Source organism: Canis lupus, chromosome X, assembly GCF_011100685.1.
Source record: "Canis lupus familiaris isolate Mischka breed German Shepherd chromosome X, alternate assembly UU_Cfam_GSD_1.0, whole genome shotgun sequence".
Classification (NCBI taxonomy): Eukaryota; Metazoa; Chordata; class Mammalia; order Carnivora; family Canidae; genus Canis; species Canis lupus.
In genome coordinates, this window is record NC_049260.1 from 16,803,794 (window position 1) to 16,820,520 (window position 16,727).

The following is a 16,727-nucleotide window of genomic DNA, read 5'->3' on the forward strand; positions in this document are numbered from 1 at the left end:
TAATTTGTAAAGAAATTATGGAAAGAGCCCAGATGTCCATTGACGAATGGATAAAAAAGTTGTCGTATAAATATATATATATATATATATATATATATATATATATATATATACAATGGAATATTAGTCAGCCATCAAGAAGAATAAAATCTTGCTATTTGCAATGATGTGGATGGAACTAGGGGGTATTATGCTTAGCAAAACAAGTCAGTCATAGAAAGACAAATAGCATATGATTTCACTCGTGAAATTTAAGAAACAAAGCAAATGAACATAACGGAAAGGAAGGAAAAATAAAATAAGATAAAAACAGAGAGGGAGGCAAACCATAAGATATTCTTAACTATAGGAAACAGGCTGAGGGTTGCTGAAGGGGAGGTTGAGGGTAGGGTAATTGGGTAATGGGCATTAAGGGGGGCACTTGATATAATGGGTACTGGGTATTATATGCAACTGATGAATGACTAAATTCTATCCTTGAAACTAATAATACACTATATGTTAACTAAATTGAACCTAAATTTAAAAATTTTAGAAAAAGAAAAAATTACTCAGAAGTGGTGAATAATAGTTTCTCCTGTGGAAACAGTTTCTCCTTTCTCCCAGGTCTTGAATGAGTTGGAGTCAAACAAATTTAAATTAATTACTATAGCAAGCCTGTGACCATTTTACTTTAAAAGTCCTGCTTACAAGGTTGGCTCTTGACTGGCATCAGGGAACTTGGATTTGGGGAGAGTTCTACCACCCTACCTGGTATGAGTGCCTAACTATGCTTAAATTGTTTGTGCAAATGATATGGTTTATGCTGACTACCTGCTTTCCTTCTAGGAGTTTGATATTTTGTTATGCACTGAGCATAGGGTGCCTATGTGACAGTCCTCTAATAAGAGCCTTGGGTACTGAGTCTTTAATGAGTTTCCTTGGTAAACAACACTTATATTAACCTATCCTCAAGTTCATGGAGTCCATATTCAAATATGTCCAGTCTACTGATGGTCTCATTGAGGAAATTTTTCACTGATACTGGTTGATCTTGGGTGGATTTTCCTGGGCCTTCCTCACTAGTAGCCAAATACTGGTTGGTACTGGTATAGGATTTTGGGCCCAAGATAGTTTTTTGCCTTACCTCAGCGGAAGCAGATTTTTGCTTCCATAGTTTCTCCAAGTTGTAGGCCTTTGAGGGAAGAGACTGTACTTAGTCTTTGCATCTCACATTGCCTGACACATAGCAGGTTCTTGGTAAGTGACTGTTGGATGAGTAATTTTATCAGCTACATCATGCTTCTAGAATAATGCTAAGAAGAAAAGCAGAGGATAAAATGAAGAAAAATAGTCGCCTGATATTAAGTAATGTATACTGTTGATAGGTAGACAAATTAACATTAAGAGTACATTAAACATTAAGACAAATTAATTCAGTTTGCCTTGCAAAAAAGTAAGATTTTCTCAGTATGTTAGTTCATTGTTAGTGTGGTACTTGACAAAATATTAGCTGATTATTTCCCCAAATGGTATAATAGTTATAAAAATTTAAAATTGGGCCTGGAACAGTGGACAACGATATTTTATATATTACAAGGAGTTTTAGCTAGAATTTAGAGTTTTTAAAATTAAGAATACATTATATTCTTGGCTCATTTTCTCAACTACTGTTTCACATCCTCCAAAGGTTTTTTAAGTGCACAAATTCATTTTGCCAAAAGGAATATATATCTCCTCTTAAAGGAGCATATTTTAACCAAATTAATTCCATAAATAGTAGGGCAATTTATAATGCATCTTTTTATAGATAACATTTTTTTTCTACCACATAAAGACATTTGCATTTCCAATCTCCTCAGTTATCTTTGGCTTTGTAACAAATCACCCCAAAACTTAGTGACTTAAAATAACAACAATCTATTATTTATGATGGTTCTGTGTGTTTATTGGCCAATTCTTTTGCTCTATGTAGTGTTATCTGGGCTCGGTCATGTGACTGCCTTCAGCTGGTACCTGATCTGATCTACAATGCCCATGAAGCCTTCTCTCTTATGTCTGGGCTTTGATGCAGATTGTCACCTGGTATACTTCAGTTTTACTACATGTGATATCTCTCTCCACATGGCAGCTCATCCTGTATAGCCTTGCCACATGTCTTCTGTCTCCACCATGGCAACTAGGTTCTGATGAAACAAAAGTATAAGCTTCCCCCTGCACAGTGCACTTTTGCTATGTTATATTGGTCAAAGAAAGTCACAGATCAACCTAGATTTTTAAAAAAGGAAGCTGGATCTTTGCTCTTTATGACAGGGAAAGCATGCAAGTATAGGGAGAGGAGAAATTTTCATGAACGTATTTAGAGACCTTAATTCACTCTTTACCATAATAATTCATATCCCTCCCTCATGCAAAATACAATGAACATTATCCTCAAAAATATCATACCATCATAGTATTAGCTCAAAGTCCAGCATCTTGCCATCTAAAAAAGTTTAAATGTGGATCCTCAGGTGAAGTGTGTGTGTGTGTGTGTGTGTGTGCACATGAAGCTGCTTAAGTATAGTTCCTATCAAATAATAAAACTGAAAATTAAAATTTATCTGTTCCTCATACACTCACACACAAAAGTAAGACAAAGATATAAAAATCACAATAAACACATCCATCCAAAGAGTAGGAGATGAAAGGTACAGCAGTCACTGGCCCATAGTAATTCTGAAATCCACCCAGCCACATAATGTCAGGATCCCCTACTCTAGGAAACCTGTAGTTTTTATACTTATCAAATTATAATCTATTCCATTAAACAAAAGCTACAATTTTTACTTAATAGGCTTTCTTTACATTGGGCTGTGGCCAAAGTGTTAGAGGACAATGCCCTTATGGTATTTAAAAGTCCCTTTGTCTAGCTGCAAAAATATTTTTGAGGCACTTCATTAAATGCTTAACCTTCACTTTTGATTTGATCTTGACCTTAAAGCTATAGTTTACTGGTAGCATCCTGAATTTAATGTTTTCCCTGGGTCCATTTTGAACTGTCTTCTCACTTTATAGCAGCTCATCCACTAGTTGAGGGGACTGTCTTGGGCTTCTATATTACCTTTATATTATTATTAAAAACTTTAACAGTTTCTTCTTTAGCTCATCTTTTCTTGAAATACACTATAGAGAGCTTAAAGAGTCAACTGGCATCTTCAACATTCTTTCTGGAATTTTAGCCACACAAGTTTGTTGGGTTTCATTTTATCTTCCAAGTTACTGTAGGCAAGAATCTTGCCAAATATCCTGTCAATGCATAAACAAACTCCCATTTTCCAGCATCCAATAGCAAATTCCTTACTTCTTTCTATTCTCTGCCTTCTACCAAGTCTCAAAGCCAATGTAACATGTCTGAGTTGGTTTTGTTTTGTTTTGTTGATAACACCCTGGACTAGATATGAGTGTATGTCTCTGTTATTTATTGATAGATGATAAACCACCCCAAAACTTAGTGGATGGAAACAACAACTATTTCTTATTTATTATGATTCTGTGGGTTGAACGAAATGATTCATCACATCTTTGGAAGAGAATTTAAAACCGAATGTCAGTTTTACCATCTCAAATTATCACAAGAAGAAAAAACTAAAAAATAAACTAAAAGTTAATTCAATAAATAACTTTTGATTTTAATATAATAAAGTTCATAAATAATATAGAGAAATAAAATATTAGAAATAAGGTACCCAAACCTATTTCGTTCTCACCATCAAACTTTAAAATAACAGATTTTAAAGAAATACACTTTAAGAAGGCAATCCCTTATAATTTTAAGTGTTCAGGACCTAAAACTTTTAAACAAATAACTTATTTACCTCATCCCTATAGAGTTAAAATCCATTCTATGAGTTAAAAAGAAAGGATTTTTTAGCTTCCTGAATTTGGATATTAAAAAAATGTTTCAGGTACAAATTTCATCTAGAAACATATGACTGAAAGAAAAATTTTCTGAATTATGTTTTGCTATTAATAAATCTAGTGGTATTATTGAATATTCAATCTCTGATCTCTGTATCTTGTACATCAGACAACCGGTAGTTCAGAAATCAGAATTCTCTTTTAAGTTTAACAGCTTGGTAGATCAAGGATGAATTCGACTGTGCTTCTGCTTTACTTGCTTGTCAAGGGATTCCTAGGGCTTATACAAAACTAACATTACCCATTTAATTAAAAAACTATTTATAAGATAGAAAAGCAAGTATAAAATTATAATTGTCTTCAAGAATCCAACAAATATAATGAGAGTTATACATCATTCAGGATCACAGTCATACAATGTTTTGTCCACTCTTCACCTGTGTGCTCAAAAAGAAATTATAGAATACCAGAAGAAAAGTGAGACACTTTTGTCATTCAGCAAGTGGCAGATTCCTTGTCATACAACAGGTTTTGGAGTAGTATGTTATGTAAAGATGCAAACTATTTTGGTACAGCCTTGTCATGTGTTTTTACAAGATGTCGGAACTGGAGGGTATTATGCTGAGTGAAGTAAGCCAGTCGGAGAAGGACAAACATTATATGTTCTCATTCCTTTGGGGAATATAAATAATAGTGAAAGGGAATATAAGGGAAGGGAGAAGAAATGGGTGGGAAATATCAGAAAGGGAGACAGAACGTAAAGACTGCTAACTCTGGGAAACGAACTAGGGGTGTTGGAAGGGGAGGAGGGCGGGGGGTGGGAGTGAATGGGTGACGGGCACTGGGGGTTATTCTGTATGTTAGTAAATTGAACACCAATAAAAAATAAAAAAATAAAAATAAAATTAAAAAAAAAAAAGAAACATGATGGAAGGACCAATACTACATGTCTAAAAGATAGCTTGAGTATAAAAAAGCCTTAATGCCATACAAAATATAAAACAATATTTAATAAATTATAAATAAATAATAACAACATTGCAGTGCTTAATAAAAACTGATGGTTGCTTGTGGTGAAAGTCATTAGGTTATTGGGACCTGTTGAAGAAATAACATTGTGTCTTGAGAACAAAAGTGTTTCTTATATGATAGTTGATGGAAAGACACTTCCATCACTCGTCTCCAGTCAAGATGGGTATCTAGGCAATGAAAGGTAAAATGCAGATAGAAATTCAGGGAAGATTTTATCTTGAAAGTTAACTGCTTAGTTCCAAAGCCATTTATTTTCTCACATTCCAGATTTAAGGTACAGACTTTTTAGTGTGTGTTATTTTTTCAAGTAGCAAATGCATGAGAGATATTAGAAATAAACAATATAATGGGGACATGAATTGCATCTTTGCTTCTAAAAATATTCAGAAAGCTTCTTTGAATAGTGCACAATATTTCCATTTGTGGGATTGCTTTACTGCATTAGCACCATCACCATCAGCCAACCATTATGACTGGAAGTTAAAATATAGATGTCTCTATCTATCCATTTACTATTAGAGAGAAAGTAAAGCATAATACCTTAGTGGCATCATCACTGTTAGTATCTTACATTGGCAAAGCTAGCAAAGACAATCTTGTTCCTTCCCTACGTCAGTTGAAAGGGAGAGACTATTTAGTATCAAGGGAACAAACCACTAATAAACAAACTATTGTTCTTGCCCTACATTATCAAATATTTGAAATCTAACCACTAAATTGAGGGGGGTTTAGTTTACATATGTTTCCATAGAAGGGTGTCAACAAGGCTGGATTGTTTTTCCTAATTAAAGCAGTGAAATTTATTATGAAAATCAGATTTCACATAGTATTTGAAAACTTCTGGTCATCTTCCCACCCAGAGATAACCACTATTTATAAGTTAATGCTCATTTATTTTATTTATTTATTTATTTATTTATTTATTTATTTATTTATTTTTAAAGATTTTATTTATTTATTCATGACACACACACACACACACAGACAGAGACAGAGAGGGAGAGAGAGAGAGAGGCAGAGGGAAAAGCAGGCTCCATGCAGGGAACCCAATGTGAGACTGGATCCCGGGTCTCCAGGATCACACCCCGGGCCGAAGGCGGCGCTAAACCGCTGAGCCACTGGGGCTGCCCCTATTTATTTTTTAATAAGGTGTTCTGCCACTGGATATAATCCAGTTGTTGCTCAGTACCAGTTCTCTGCCTAGTCCCTATTATCAAATGTGAACAAGTCAAAGCTGGGGTGGGGATGTGGGGTGAAAGGGGATTTGGAAGTGACTAGTTCACTTGTTCAGTTTAAGGGGAACATTTTTTACTTTCCAAAAACTCAACAAAAGAAGCAGTGTGAGGCAATCCAGTGGATGGAGACAGCCACCATGTCAACATTAGTCTGTTCTAATGACCAATCCCTGTACAGAGACTGGCTCATCTCCCTTTCCCTTCACCTCTGCCTAGCTTTATGCTTATCCCTGCCTTGCGGTTGGTCCAAAGTATCTTGCCGCTCAGGTTTCCCTCCCTCTTTCCTAGACTAGATCAAACAGTAGCACACACACACACACACACACACACACACACACAAAACCAAACCAAAACAAAAAAAACAGTAGCACAGATGTCTGCCTAGGAACCCTGCTGGGGCAGTACCACCTTCAGGTCTTGGATGCACAAGCTTGCTGCCAAGTCCTTGGAAGATGTTTTTAAAAGCTTATTTTCATTATATGTGGAATTTAAGAAACAAAACAAACAAGCAAAGGAAGAAAAGACAGAGAGAAACAAACCAAGGAATAGACTCTTAGCTATAGAGAACAAACTGATGGTTACTAGAGGGGAGGTTGGTGGGTGGTAGGTGAAATAGGGGATGGAGATAAAGGAATGCACTTGTGATGAGCACCAGGTGTTGTATGGAAGTACTGAATTACTATATTATACACCTAAAAAGAATATAACACTGTATGCTAACTATACTGGGATTAAAAATAAAAACTTTATTTAAAAAACTAGTTTTCATTAATCTTGCAGTGATGCAACCTTGCATTCTATGGGATAGAAATGTTTGGACTCTATTTCTGGCATTATGGTAGGGTTTAGTGGTAGTCCAAAATTTACTAGGAAGTCATTCATTTCCTTTAGATTTTCAATTTTGTTGCCATGGACTTCCGTATCACCTCTTATAATTTCCTTGGTCTTTTCCATTTTTATGGCTCTAATATCCATTCCATTTTTCAATAACATCACTTTTATCTTTTTCTGAATTGGTTTTGCCAGATGTTGGTTTATTTAATTTTCAATAAAACCTTATTATCCTTTCAACTGTTTTTGTTGTCATGGTTTCATTTATTTTTACCTTTCATCTGTATGAAATCCCTCTTCCTACTTTCTCTTGGTTTACATTGTTGATTTTTTTTTTAGTTTGAATCATGTAGCTCACTTATTTTCAATATTTTTTTAAAAAATAGAATATTTATGACTATAAATTGCCTGAATACAGGTCCCATATAAAGTGTAAACTTTATTATTTTGCTAGATAATTTGTAATTTCCTCTTTGACCTGGGAGTCTTTTAGAAGGTTTCTCAATTTCTAAGTAGTCTTTATCATTTCATGATTTTATTGAATTTTTATTTGGTTATAATCAAAGAATATGATCTTCAAAACCTACTTTGAGGAATTTATTAAAGATTTCTTAGTGACCACTAAATAATTGATTTTTGTAAACGTTCTATCACATGATAAATGAATGTTGACTTAAATTCCTTATATTATTCAAATGCTGTATCTTTACTTTTCATCAACCTGATTTGTCAAAATTCTGAAAGAATACTAAAGCCTTCCATCATTATTGTGTTTTTTTTTTAAATAAAGAACTTGTATTTCTGACAGATTTTGCTTCATGTATCTGGCTTCTGTGATATTTGGTGCATATCCTCTCATGGAGTAAACCTGGTTTCATCAGAAAACATCCATTGTTGTCCAAGGTTTAAATCTTTTTTTTTCCAGTAAAGTATTTAAAATTGTTTATTAGTATTTAATTTTTTGTGTGACAGATGGGTGTATGTCATTATTTTGTAATCAAGAATGGAAAGATATGATCCATGTCAGAGTTAAGGATGTTTTAATTTTTTCCTTTCTCAAGGCCTCATCAAAATTAGAAGTTTATAAATTATCTGCATATATCTTGTTACACTCACTGACACACAAAATAGATGAGATCATCTTTCTTTAGCATTTATCATAAAACATATAAAGACAATGAAATTGAACTAATATTTAACAGGCATCTACAGCATTTTCCTGTTTTTGTTTTCTCTTTTTCATTTTACCTTTTAAGTCCTTTCACTCATTTCTCTCACCCACCTTCACCTCCTGCTTTTGCAACCACAAATCTGGTCTCTGTATCTTTAAGTTTTTTTTTTTAATGTTCCACATTTATGAAAGATCAGACAGTATTTGTCTTTCACTGACTTATTTCACTTAGCATAATGCCCTTGAAGTTGATCCATATTGTTGCAAATGGCAAGATTTCATTCTTTTCTATGGTTGAATAAGATTCATATATATATATAAAATGGACTATCATACACATACACATACATGTATCAAGGGACATGTAGTTTATTTCCCTATCTTGGCTATTATAAATAATGCTGCAATGGACATGGAGGTGAATGGATCTTTTTGAATAAGTGTTTTTGTTTTCTTTAGATGAATACCCAAAAGTGGAACTGGTGGATCTATTTTTCTGAGGAACCTCCATATTGTTTTCCATAGTGATTACATTGATTTACATTGCCACCATCATTGCACATACATTCCTTTTTCTCTACATCCTCACCAACACTTATTTTCTGCTTTTGATAATAGTGATTCTCACAGGTGTAAAGTGATACCTCAATGCAGTTTTGATTTGCATTTCCCTGATGAACGATGTTGAATATCTTTTCACAGGTCTGTTGTTCATGGGTATGTCTTCTTTGGAAAAATGTCTATCCAGATCTTCTGCCCGTTTTTAGTCAGGTTATTTGTTCTTCTGCTATTGAATTGTATGAATTCTTTACATATATTGGATATTAGCCCCTTATCAGATTTATGATTTGCAAATACTTTATCGCATTTAGTATGTTGCTTTTTCATTTTGTCAATGGTTTTCTTTGCTTGCAGAAACTTCTTAGTATAATATAGTCCTGCTTATTTATTTTTACTTTTGTTTTGGTATCAGATTCAAAACATCATCATCAAGACCTGTATCAAGGAGCTTACCACTAGTAAAGTCACAGGATACGAAAATCAATATACAAAAATCCATTGTGTTTCTGTATACTAATAATGAACTATCAGAAAGAGAAATAAAGAAAACAATCTCATTTATAATTGTATCTATTTTTTCATTTTATTTTTTAATAGAGTTCAATTTGTCAACATACAGCATAACACCCAGTGCTCATCCCATCAAGTGCTCCCTCAGTGTCCGTCACCCAGTCACCCAGACCCCCCGCCCACCTCCCTTTCCACCCACCCCTTGACCATTTCCCAGAGTTAGGAGTTTCTCATGTTCTGTCTCCCTCTCTGATATTTCCCACTCATTCCCCTTTATTCCCTTTCGCTAATTTTTATATTCCCCAAATGAATGAGACCATATAATGTTTGCCCTTCTCCGATTGACTTACTTCACTCAGCATAATACCCTCCAGTTCCATCCACGTCGAAGCCAATGGTGGGTATTTGTCGTTTCTAATGGCTGAGGAATATTCCATTGCATACATAGACCACATCTTCTTTATCCATTCATCTTTCGATGGACAATGAGGCTCCTTCCACAGTTTGGCTATTGTGGACATTGCTGCTAGAAACATCGGGGTGCAGGTGTCCCGGCGTTTCACTGAATCTGTATCTTTGGGGTAAATCACCAGCAGTGCAATTGCTGGGTCAGGGCAGATCTATTTTTAACTCTCTGAGGAACCTCCACACAGTTTTCCAGAGTGGCTGCACCAGTTCACATTCCCACCAACAATGCAAGAGGGTTCCCCTTTCTCCACATCCCTCTCCAACATTTGTTGTTTCCTGCCTTGTTAATTTTCCCCATTCTCACTGGTGTGAGGTGGTATCTCATTGTGGTTTTTTTATTTCCCTGATGGCCAGGGATGCGGAGCATTTTCTCATGTGCTTGTTGGCCATGTCTATGTCTTCCTCTGTGAGATTTCTGTTCATGTCTTTTGCCCATTTCATGATTGGATTGTTTGTTTCTTTGCTGTTGAGTTGAAGAAGTTCTTTATAGATCCTAGATACTAGCGCTTTATCTGATAGGTCATTTGCAAATATCTTCTCCCACTCTGTAGGTTGTCTTTTAGTTTTGTTGACTGTTTCTTTTGCTGTGCAAAAGCTTCTTGTCTTGATGAAGTCCCAATAGTTCATTTTTGCTTTTGTTTCTCTTGCTTTCATGGATGAATCTTGCAAGAAGTTACTGTGGCCAAGTTCAAAAAGGGTGTTGCCTGTGTTCTCCTCTAGGATTTTGATGGAATCTCGTCTCACATTTAGATCTTTCATCCATTTTGAGTTTATCTTTGTGTATGGTGTAAGAGAGTGGTCTAGTTTCATTCTTCTGCATGTGGATGTCCAATTTTCCCAGCACCATTTATTGAAGAGACTGTCCTTTTTCCAGTGGATAGTCTTTCCTGTTTTGTTGAATATTAGTTGACCATAAAGTTCAAGGTCCACTTCTGGATTCTCTATTCTGTTCCATTGATCTATGCGTCTGTTTTTGTGCCAGTACCACACTGTCTTGATGACCACAGCTTTGTAGTACAACCTGAAATCTGGCAATGTGATGCCCCCAGCTATGGTTTTCTGTTTTAATATTCCCCTGGCTATTCGGGGTCTTTTCTGATTCCACACAAATCTTAAGATGATTTGTTCCAACTCTCTGAAGAAAGTCCATGTATTTTGATAGGGATTGCATTAAATGTGTAAATTGCCCTGGGTAGCATTGACATTTTCACAATATTAATTCATTCAATCCATGAGCATGGAATATTTTTCCATCTCTTTGTGTCTTCCTCAATTTCTTTCAGAAGTGTTCTGTAGTTTTTAGGGTATAGATCCTTTACCTCTTTGGTTAGGTTTATTCCTAGGTATCTTATGCTTTTGGGTGCAATTGTAAATGGGATTGACTCCTTAATTTCTCTTTCTTCAGTCTCATTGTTAGTGTATAGAAATGCCACTGACTTCTGGGCATTGATTTTGTATCCTGCCACACTGCTGAATTGCTGTATGAGTTCTAGCAGTCTTGGGGTGGAGTCTTTTGGGTTTTCCATGTACAGGATCATGTCATCTGTGAAGAGGGAGAGTTTGACTTCTTCTTTGCCAATTTGAATGCCTTTTATTTCTTTTTGTTGTCTGATTGCTGAGGCTAGGACTTCTAGTATTATGCTGAATAGCAGTGGTGAGAGCGGACATCCCTGTCTTGTTCCTGATCTTAGGGGAAAGGCTCCCAGTGTTTCCCCATTGAGAATGATATTTGCTGTGGGCTTTTCGTAGATGGCTTTTAAGATGCTGAGGAATGTTCCCTCTATCCCTACACTCTCAAGAGTTTTGATCAAGAATGATGCTGTATTTTGTCAAATGCTTTCTCTGCATCTATTGAGAGGATCATATGGTTCTTGTTTCTTCTCTTGCTGATATGATGAATCACATTGATTGTTTTATGAGTGTTGAACCAGCCGTGCATCCCGGGGATAAATCCCACTTGGTCATGGTGAATAATCTTCTTAATGTATTGTTGGATCCTACTGGCTAGTATCTTGTTGAGAATTTTCTCATCCATGTTCATCAGGGATATTGGTCTATAATTCTCCTTTTTGGTGGGGTCTTTGTCTGGTTTTGAAATTAAGGTGATACTGGCGTCATAGAACGAGTTTGGAAGTGTTCTATCTCTTTCTATCTTTCCGGACAGCTTTAGTAGAATAGGTATGATTCCTTCTTTAAACATTTGATAGAATTCCCCTGGAAAGCCATCTGGCCCTGGACTTTTGTGTCTTGGGAGGTTTTTGATGACTGCTTCAATTTCCTCCCTGGTTATTGGCCTGTTCAGGTTTTCTATTTCTTCCTGTTCCAGTTTTGGTAGTTTGTGGTTTTCCAGAAATGCGTCCATTTATCTAGGTTGCCTAATTTATTGGCGTAAAGCTGCTCATAATAAGTTTTTAATATCATTTGTATTTCCTTGGTATTGGTGGTGATCTCTCCTTTCTCATTCATGATTTTATTAATTTGAGTGTTTTCTCTCTTCTTTTTAATAAGACTAGCTAATGGTTTATCTGTCTTATTAATTCTTTCAAAGAACCAACTCCTGGTTTTGTTAATCTGTTCCACAGTTCTTCTGGTCTCTATTTCATTGAGTTCTGCTCAAATCTTTATTAACTCTCTTCTTCTGCTGGGTGTAGGATTTATTTGCTGTTTTTTTCTCCAGCTCCTTTAGGTGCAAGGTTAGCTTTTGTATTTGAGTTCTTTCCAGTTTTTGAATGGATGCTTGTATTGTGAATGTATTTCCCCATCAGGACTGCTTTTGCTGTATCCCAAAGATTTTGAACGGTTGTATCTTCATTCTCATTAGTTTCCATGAATGTTTTTAATTCTTCTCTAATTTCCTGGTTGACCCTTTCATCATTTAGCAGGATGGTCCTTAACCTCCACTTGTTTGAAATTCTTCCAAACTTCTTCTTGTGATTTAGTTCTAATTTCAAAGTATTATGGTCTGAAAATATGCAGGGGATGATCCCAATCTTTTGGTATTGGTTAAGACCTGATTTGTGACCCAGTATGTGGTCTATTCTGGAGAAAGTTCCATGTGTACTTGAGAAGAATGTGTATTCAGTTGCGTTTGGATGTAAAGTTCTGTAAATATCCGTGAAATCCATCTGGTCCAGTGTATCATTTAAACCTCTCGTTTCTTTGGAGATGTTGTGGTTAGAAGATCTGTTGATTGTGGAAAGCTTGATTTTATAGTCAAGTCACCAAGTATAAGTGTATTATTATCTAAGTGTGTCTTAACTTTGGTTATTAATTGATTGATATACTTGGCAGCTCCCGCATTCCGGGCCTAAATATTGATGATTGTTAGGTCCTCTTGTTGGATACATCCTTTAAGTATGATATAGTGTCCCTCTTCATCTCTTACTAGTCTTTGGGATAAACTTTAATTTATCTGATATGGATGGCTACCCCTGCTTTCTTTTGAGGACCATTTGAATGGTACATGGTTCTTCAACCTTTTATTTTCAGGCTGTAGGTGTCCTTATGTCTAAAATGAGTCTTTTGTGGACACCAAATAGATGGTTCTTGCTTTTTTATCCAGTCTGAAACCCTGAGCCTTTTGATGGGGTCATTAAGCTCATTCACATTCAGAGTTACTATTGAAAGATATGAATTTAGTGTCATCCTGATACCTATTCAGTCCCTGTTTTTGTGCATTGTTCTCTTGGACTTCCCCTTTCTTTTACAGAGTCCCCCCTTAGTATTTCTTGCAGAGTTGGCTTGGTGGTCACATATTCTTTCAGTTTCTGCCTATCTTGGAAGCTCTTTGGCTCTCCTTCTATTCTGAATGAGAGCCTTGCTGGATAAAGTATTCTTGGCTGCAGGTTCTTCTCATTTAGGACCCTGAATATATCCTGCCAGTCCTTTCTGGCCTGTCAGGTCTCTGTGGAGAGGTCTGCTGTTAATCTAATATTTCTCCCCATAAAAGTTAGAGATTTCTTGTCCCTTGCTGCTTTAAAGATCTTCTTTTTATCTTTGGAGTTTGAAAGTTTCACTATTAAATGTGGAGGTGTTGAGCGGTTTTTATTGATTTTAGGGGAGGAATCTCTCTATTTCCTGGATCTGAATACCTTTTTTCCTTCTCAAGTTAGGAAAGTTTTCATCTATGATTTGTTCAAATACATATTCTGGACCTCTGTCCCTTTTGGCGCCCTTGGGAACCCCAATTAAACATAGATTTTTCTTTCTGAAGCTGTCATTTATTTCTCTTGATCCTCATGATCTTTTCATTGTTTTTCTCTTTTTTCCTCAGTTTCCCTCCTTGCCATCAACTTGTCTTCTATGTCACTCACTCGTTCTTCTACCTCGTTAACCCTCGTCATTAGGACCTCTAGTTTGGATTGCATCTCATTTAATTGATTTTTTAATTTCGGCCTGATTAGATCTAAATTCTGCAGTCATGAAGTCTCTTGAATCCTTTATGCTTTTTTCTAGAGCCACCAGTAGTTTTATAATTGTGCTTCTGAATTGGCTTTCTGACATTGAATTGTAATCCAAATTTTGTAACTCTGTGGGAGAGACGGCTGTTTCTGATTCTTTCTTTTGAGGTGAATTTTTCCTTCTAATCATTTTGCTCAGTGCAGAGTGGCCAAAAACAATTGTTCTGGAAAAAGGAGAAAAAGAGAGAAGAGGAAAAAGAAAAAAGAAAAAAAAGGAAGAAGAAAAAAAGAAAAAAAGGGGAGAGCAAACAGAAAACAAAAAACAAGGGGGAGTATCCTCTGATTTTATATACTGTAAATCCCTTGACTTGCCCTGGAACTTTCCAGCACTGCTTGGTCAATAACTTGCTTTTCCCCTGTCCATCTAGCTGTTCTTCTGGGGGAGGGGCCTGCTGTGCAGATTCTCAGGTGTGAGCACCTGGGGGAGCTGCTCAGCCCCCTACCTGGTGCATGGCTCAGTGGGAGTTGTTTATCCTGTGACGCCCCAGGAGGAACAACAACAGTGGCCGTGGCCAGCTCTCCAGCCCTGGAGTCAGCTCCCGCAGCAACTACCGCAGCTCCAGTCCACAGGGGCCTGGATGCTCCGGGGGCAGGGGCCACCGATCTGCACAGCTGGGGGTCACCCAGTTGCAGGAGCGTCTTTGCTGTCCTGTGCCCTCCCGGCCTCCGCCTGTCCCGGGGGTAGTGGCGGATCCTGGGCTGTGTTCCCCAGCACCCTGGGCTCCAGGGCCTGCCCTGCTGGAATCCCGCTCCCAGGGTGCGCAGCCCCCTCGGTGCGGAGCCTCCTCCGAGCTGCTCCCGGGCCGCCGGGCGAGCTGCAGCCCTTTAGGGAGCTCCGCCGGGGTGTGTGGTGCGCTCTTCCCCTGGGCTCAGGTCCTCTGTTAGTGTCCCAGGGAGCCTGAGGGCATCTCCACCCCTCCTGGGATCCTGCCCAAGTTCCCTGCGAGCGCCTTTCCGTCTGGGAAGATTGGTGAAGCTCCTGCTTCTCCGGGGCAGGGCTTTCCCTTCCTGGGGGCACTCGCCCAGTGGCCTTAGCCCAGCTCCTGGGGGGCCCCTCCCCCTTGGATGCTTTTTTATTTCTTTATTTTTTTCCCCGTCTTCCTACCTTGATAGAAGCACAAACTCTTCTCACTGTAGCATTCCAGCTGTTCTCTCTTTAAATCTCAGACCGAATTCGTAGGTTTTCAGGATGATTTGAAAGTTATCTAGGTAAGTTGGTGGGGACAGGTGACTTGGGGACCCTATTCTTCCGCCATCTTGCCCCGCCTCTCTATAATTATATCAAAAAGAATAAAATACCTAGAAATAAATTTAACCATGGAAATGAAAGATCTCTATATTGAAAACTACAAGACATTAATGAAAAAAACTGTTGAAGACACAAAGAAATGGAAAGATATTCTGTGCTCATGAATTGAAAGAATTGATGTTGTTAAAATATCCATACTACCCAAAGCAATTTAGAGATTCAGTGCAATCCCTATCAAAATTCCAATGGCATTTTTCAAAGAAATAGAATAATCCTAAAATTTGTATAGAACCAGAGAAGATCCCAAATAGCCAAATCAATCTTGAGAAAGAAGAACAAAGAAGAAGGCATCACTCTCCCTGATTTAAATCTATATTACAAAACTATAGTAATTAAAACAGTATGGTGGGACGCCTGGGTGGATCAGCAGTTGAGCGTCTGCCTTCTGCTCAGGGTGTGATCCCGGAGTTCCGAGATCGAGGTCCGCATCAGGCTCCCTGCATGGACTCTGCTTCTCTCTCTGCTTATGTCTCTTCCTCTCTCTCTCTCTCTCTCTCTGTCTCTCTGTTACTGTCATGAATAAATAAATAAACTCTAATAAATAAATTAATTTTAAAAAACCAGTATGGTATTGTCATAAATAGTGACACATCGATCAATGGAACAAAATAGAGCCCAGAAATACGTGCATTATATGATCAATTAATTTATCACAAAAGAGTGAAGAATATACAATGGGGAAAAAACAATCTATTCATTAAGTGGTGTTGGAAAAACTGTACAGCCCCATGAAAAACTTAACCACTATCTTGCACCATACATAAAAATTAACTCAAAATGGAAAAAGACTTGAATGTAGATATGAAACCATAAAACTAGAAGAAAACATAGGTGTAAGCTCCTTGATACTAAATTTTTAATAATATGATTACAATTTTATAATTGTAATAATTAACATCAATCCCAGAAAGCAATTCTATAATGGTAATATTCGGTTTTAGATGAATGTTGATTTTAGAATGCAGCCATTTGCCATTTTGTAAGATGTATATTTAGGGCATCTCTAGGAAAAACCTCATCATGAAGATATGGTGAGTCTGTGAACAGTGAACTTAGTCATCAAAGCAGAAAATGATAAATCAAGGATCCAATCAATGAAAATGAAAATGTAAATCAGAGTGAGGTACTGACAAAGCTACTACATGTATGTACTATGCAATATTGTGTATCTGCCAAGAAGATCCTTAATCAACCTTTTCACAGGCCCAAGTAGACTCAGAGATCAAATAGAATACATAAAGTATTTAGGGAACTTTGTCAGTTATCTATAA

The 16,727-nt window shown here is 37.0% G+C and overlaps 1 long non-coding RNA gene across 1 annotated transcript in view; it reads right to left on the reverse strand.

Annotated features, from left to right (window-relative positions):
* Window positions 1–1,132: 1,132 nt before the first annotated feature.
* Window positions 1,133–16,727, reverse strand: part of LOC119868168 — a 207,633-nt gene continuing 192,038 nt past the window's right edge. The window contains exon 4 of the long non-coding RNA XR_005385916.1: window positions 1,133–1,295. This is a non-coding gene — a long non-coding RNA (uncharacterized LOC119868168). The remainder of the gene's footprint in view (window positions 1,296–16,727) is intronic.